This window comes from Triticum urartu, chromosome 3 (genome assembly GCF_003073215.2).
Source record: "Triticum urartu cultivar G1812 chromosome 3, Tu2.1, whole genome shotgun sequence".
NCBI lineage: Eukaryota > Viridiplantae > Streptophyta > Magnoliopsida > Poales > Poaceae > Triticum > Triticum urartu.
In genome coordinates this window covers 501,292,330-501,297,999 of record NC_053024.1, presented here as the reverse complement: position 1 = coordinate 501,297,999, position 5,670 = coordinate 501,292,330, and positions in this window count along the sequence as shown.

Genomic DNA, 5,670 nt, shown 5'->3' with positions numbered 1-5,670 from the left:
CAGAGCCGGACACGATCCTCGTGTTCAAAATCTTCTATGAAGTATTCGGAGGAGGAACCCGCCTTGCAATGCCGAAGACAATCTGCGCGCTGGACTCATCGTCATTGAAGCCTGGTTCAGGGGCAATTGAGGGAGTCCTGGATTAGGGGGTATCCGGACAGCCGGACTATATGCTTTGGCCGGACTGTTGGACTATGAAGATACAAGATTGAAGACTTCATCCCGTGTCCGGATGGGACTCTCCTTGGCGTGGAAGGCAAGCTTGGCAGTACGGATATGTAGATCTCCTTCCTTGTAACCGACTCTGTGTAACCCTAGCCCCCTCCGGTGTCTATATAAACCGGAGGGTTTAGTCCGTAGGACCAAGAACAACAATCATACCATAGGCTAGCTTCTAGGGTTTAGCCTCTTCGATCTCGTGGTAGATCAACTCTTGTACTACTCATATTATCAAGAACAACCAAGCAGGACGTAGGGTATTACCTCCATCAAGAGGGCCCGAACCTGGGTCAACATCGTGTCCCCCGCCTCCTGTTACCTTCCGCCTAGACGCATAGTTCGGGACCCCCTACCCGAGATCCGCTGGTTTGACACTGACACCTTCCCCTACCATGGATGGCTTAAACAACTTTTCCAAGAAGATGTTAGGTGGGATAGTGTCGCGCCTAGCGCCGATACGGGCGAGGATATTCGCCGCCTGATTGTTTTCCCGAGCCACATGGTGGAATTCAAGCCCCTCGAACCAAGCTGACATTTTGAGGATGGCGTTGCGATATGCCACCATTTTCGGATCCTTGGCATCGAAGTCTCCATTTATTTGAGATATTGCAAGGTTCGAATCCCCATGCACCTCCAGGCATTGAATGCCCATGGAAACTGCCATCCGGAGACCATGTAATAGGGCCTCGTATTCGGCTGCGTTGTCGGAGTCTGTGTATAGTATTTGGAGTACGTATTGGACTATATCTCCGGTGGGGGACGTGAGGATGACGCCAGCCCCCAGACCAGCCAAAATTTTAGAGCCGTTAAAGTGCATGATCCAATTGGAGTAAACGCCGTACTCTTTAGGGAGTTCGGCTTCTGTCCACTCGGCGACGAAAATCGGCCAGTAATTGCGACTTAATGGCTCACCGTGGTCTATATGTTATGTCGAATGGGAGGAGCTCAATAGCCCATTTGGCAATCCGTCCCGTGGCATCGCGGTTGTTTATTATGTCGTTGAGTGGTACTTCTGAGGCCACCGTAATTGAACACTCTTGAAAGTAGTGTCGTAATTTCCGGGATGCCATGAATACCGCGTATGCTATCTTTTGATAATGTGGGTACCATGATTTGCATGGAGTGAGGACAGTGGATACATAATATACCGCCTTTTGAAGTGGGAATTTATGTCCGTTTGTCTCTCGTTCGAAGACGAGCACTGCGCTTACAATTTGGTGAGTTGCCGCTATATATGACAACATTGGTTCGCCGATATTTGGCGCAGCCAAGATTGGGTTAGTGGCCAGGATGGCTTTTATTTCTTCCAATCCGTCCGTGGCTGCGTCCGTCCACTCGAAGTTTTCGGTGCACCAAAGAAGGCGATAAAGGGGGAGTGCCTTTTCTCCTAATCGGGAGATAAAGCGGCTTACGGCCGCCACACATCCAGTTAACTTCTGGATTTGCTTGAGGTCAGTTGGGATAGCCAACTGCGCCAGAGCTCGGATTTTAGCCGGATTTGCTTCAATTCCTCTACTGGAGACGATGAAGCCGAGGAGCTTTCCGGCGGGCACGCCGAAAACACATTTTTCTGGACTGAGCTTAATGTCGTATGTTCAGAGATTGTCGAATGTGAGCCTCAAGTCGTCTATTAAGGAGTCGACGTGTCTGGTTTTAACGACCACATCGTCTACGTATGCCTCCACTGTTTTGCCGATCTGCTTTTCCAGACATGTCTGAATCATGCGCTGATACGTTGCGCCGGCGTTTTTGAGCCCGAAGGGCATTGTGTTAAAACATAAGGGGTCGTATGGAGTGATAAATGCCATTGCGGCTTGATCGGACTCCGCCATCTTAATTTGGTGGTAACCGGAGTATGCGACGAGGAAGCACAATGAGTCGTGTCCTACGGTAGCGTCGATAATTTGATCGATGCGAGGGAGGGGGAAGGGATCCTTTGGGCAAGCCTTATTAAGGTCCTTGAAGTCGATGCATAGGCGCCAGGATTTGTCCTTCTTTGGTACCATCACCAGGTTTGCTAGCCAGTCCGGATGTTTTATTTCTCTAATGAATCCAGCCTCCAGTAACTTGGCTAGCTCCTCTCCCATGGCTTGTCGCTTAGGTTCAGAGAAACACCGAAGAGTCTGCTTGACCGGCTTGAATCCTTTTAGAATGTTAAGGCTATGCTCGGCCAACCTGCGTGGGATTCCTGGCATGTCTGAAGGATGCCAGGTGAATATGTCCCAATTCTCAAGCAGGAACTCCCGTAGTGTGGCGTCTACAGCGGGGTTTAACTGTGCCCCAATGGATGCTGTTTTTGTGGGGCCCGTTGGATGGACTTGGAATTTGACTATTTCATCCGCTGGTCTAAAAGAGGTGGACTTGGATCTTTTGTCGAGTATCATGTCGTCCCTGTCCACTGTGGAGCGCAGCGCAGTTACTTCCTCCGCCGCAAGGGCTTCGGATAATGCCTCGAGGGCCAGTGCGGCTGTTTTGTTTTTGGCGCGGAGTGCAATGTCTGGATCACTAGCTAGAGTGATGATTCCCTTGGGCCCGGGCATTTTGAGCTTCATGTACCCGTAATGGGGTATGGCTTGGAAGATCATGAATGCCTCCCGCCCTAGAAGGGCGTGGTATCCGCTACTGAATGGGGCTACTTGGAATGTAATTTCTTCGGACCTGTAGTTATCTGGAGTGCCGAATACCACATCTAGTGTAATTTTCCCAGCGCAACGTGCCTCCCGATTGGGGATGATTCCTCGGAAGGTCATGCTGCTTTGCTTAATACGGTTTCTGTCTATTTCCATTTTTTGAAGAGTCTCCTCATAAATGGGGTTTAATCCGCCGCCGCCGTCCATGAGTACTTTAGTAAGCCGAAAGCCGTCCACAATTGGAATGAGGACCAAGGCGGCTGGTGCTCGGGCTGTTCGAAATTTAGGTTCATCACTGGCATTGAAGGTGATAGCCGTGTCGCTGATGACCCGAAAGTATAGGGGATCTATCGCAGTCCTTTCGATAAGTAAGAGTGTCGAACCCAACGAGGAGCAGAAGGAAATGATAAGCGGTTTTCAGCAAGGTATTCTCTGCAAGTACTGAAATAAGTGGTAACAGATAGTTTTGTGACAAGATGAATTGTAACGAGCAACAAGTAACAAAAGCAAATAAAGTGCAGCAAGGTGGCCCAATCCTTTTGTAGCAAAGGACAAGCCGGAACAAACTCTTATAATAGGAAAAGTGCTCCCGAGGACACATGGGAATATCGTCAAGCTAGTTTTCATCACGTTCATATGATTCGCGTTCGATACTTTGATAATTTGATATGTGGGTGGACCGGAGCTTGGGTGCTATTCTTACTTGAACAAGCATCCCACTTATGATTAACCTTTATTACAAGCATCCGCAACTACAACAAAATTATTAAGGTAAACCTAACCATAGCATGAAACATGTGGATCCAAATCAGCCCCTTACGAAGCAACGCATAAACTAGGGTTTAAGATTCTGTCACTCTAGCAACCCATCATCTACTTATTACTTCCCAATGCCTTCCTCTAGGCCCAAATAATGGTGAAGTGTTATGTAGTCGACGTTCACATAACACCACTAGAGTCTAGACAACATACATCTTATCAAAATATCAAACGAATACCAAATTCACATGACTACTAATAGCAAGACTTCTCCCTTGTCCTCAGGGACAAACGTAATTACTCACAAAGCATATTCATGTTCATAATAAGAGGGGTAATAATATGCATATAGGATCTGAACATATGATCTTCCACCAAATAAACCAACTAGCATCAACTACAAGGAGTAATCAACACTACTAGCAACCTACTAGCACCAATCCCGGACTTTGAGACAAGAATTGGATACAAGAGATGAACTAGGGTTTGGAGATGAGATGGTGTTGGTGAAGATGTTGATGGAGATTGCCCTCTCCCAATGAGAGGAGCGCTGGTGATGACGATGGTGATGATTTCCCCCTCCCGGAGGGAAGTTTCCCCGGCAGAACAGCTCTGTCGGAGCTCTAGATTGGATCCGCGAAGGTTCCGCCTCGTGGCGGCGGAGTCTCGACCCGAAAAGTTCTTCCCTATTTTTTCTCATTGAAAGACTTCATATAGGAGAAAATGGACGTCGAAGAGCCACCAGGGGGCCCACGAGGTAGGGGGCGCGCACTAGGGGGGCGCCCCCACCCTCGTGAGCAGGGTGTGGGCCCACTGGACTTCATCTTTGGTGAGGATTTTTATTTATTTATTTTAAGATGTTCCATGGAGTTTCAGGACTTTTGGAGTTGCGCAGAATAGGTCTCTAATATTTGCTCCTTTTCCAGCCCAGAATTCCAGCTGTTGGCATTCTCCCTCCTTATGTAAACCTTGTAAAATAAGAGAGAATAGCCATAAGTATTGTGACATAAAGTGAAATAACAGTCCATAATGCAATAAATATTGATATGAAAGCATGATGCAAAATGGACGTATCAGTCGCTCCATGGATTTATTGCTGCCACGTGGCAGACTTCGGCAAGGCTGTGGAGTGCTCGCTTACGCCTATTATTTGAGGCGAAGGTCTTGAAGACTGTCAATACTGTATTGTTATCCACGGGATGGTGCTCTGGGGTGTTTTGAATAAGGAGATCCTCACCACTCTGGGCCACCTGCCGGAGTACCCAACATGCTCTAAGGCTGTGTGTTGGTATGGTATCCGCTGTACTGTGAATTTTGCAGGGCCCGTTGAGCCATCCCTCCAATACGGTTCCACGCCCTATAGTGGGCTTTTGCTTCTTTGTAATTGAGTCGGGCGACTTATGAGAGTGCACCCTTTTAGTTCGGACTGGGGGTTTTGTCAGGGCCGAATTATCCCAAAATTTTGTTTGGGTTTTCCAGGCGCTTTCCATCGCACAGTACTTCCGTACTATGGCTGCCAAGTCAGCGAAGTGTGCTATGTCACGGCGACTTATGGCGTTCAGGATTCCCTTGTCCGCGCAATTGTTGCAATAGAACAAAATTGCATCTTCCTCGCGATAGTCCTTGACCTTGTTCATTACTAGGAGGAATCTGGCCCAATAGTGATGTACTGTCTCTTGGGGCTCTTGCCTAATGTGGGGAAGATCGTTTATATCTGGGTGGGTGGGTGGATTTAAGTCCAGACCTTGACCCAATCTGAGACCCGGGGGCGGGGGAGTCTCCGATCTTGGAAGTTCGGGCTCTGGGATGTTGCCTCACAGGTTCGGCATGCTGCCTGATTCTAGGTTAAGGGTTAGGGCAATGTCCTCACGTGGATGGGTATCCGGCTCGCAGAGCTTCGGGAATCCGGACATAGTTCGTCCTCAGGATAGAGGAAGAATCGCCGCATTGCTCCTCCACTACCGCTATCTGATGGGTGACCGGCGGAGAGTTAATCTCCCTTTGGTCAGGTTTAAGCCCAATCCGATCATGGTCCATAGCGACTCCCAGAGCAGCGATGCGA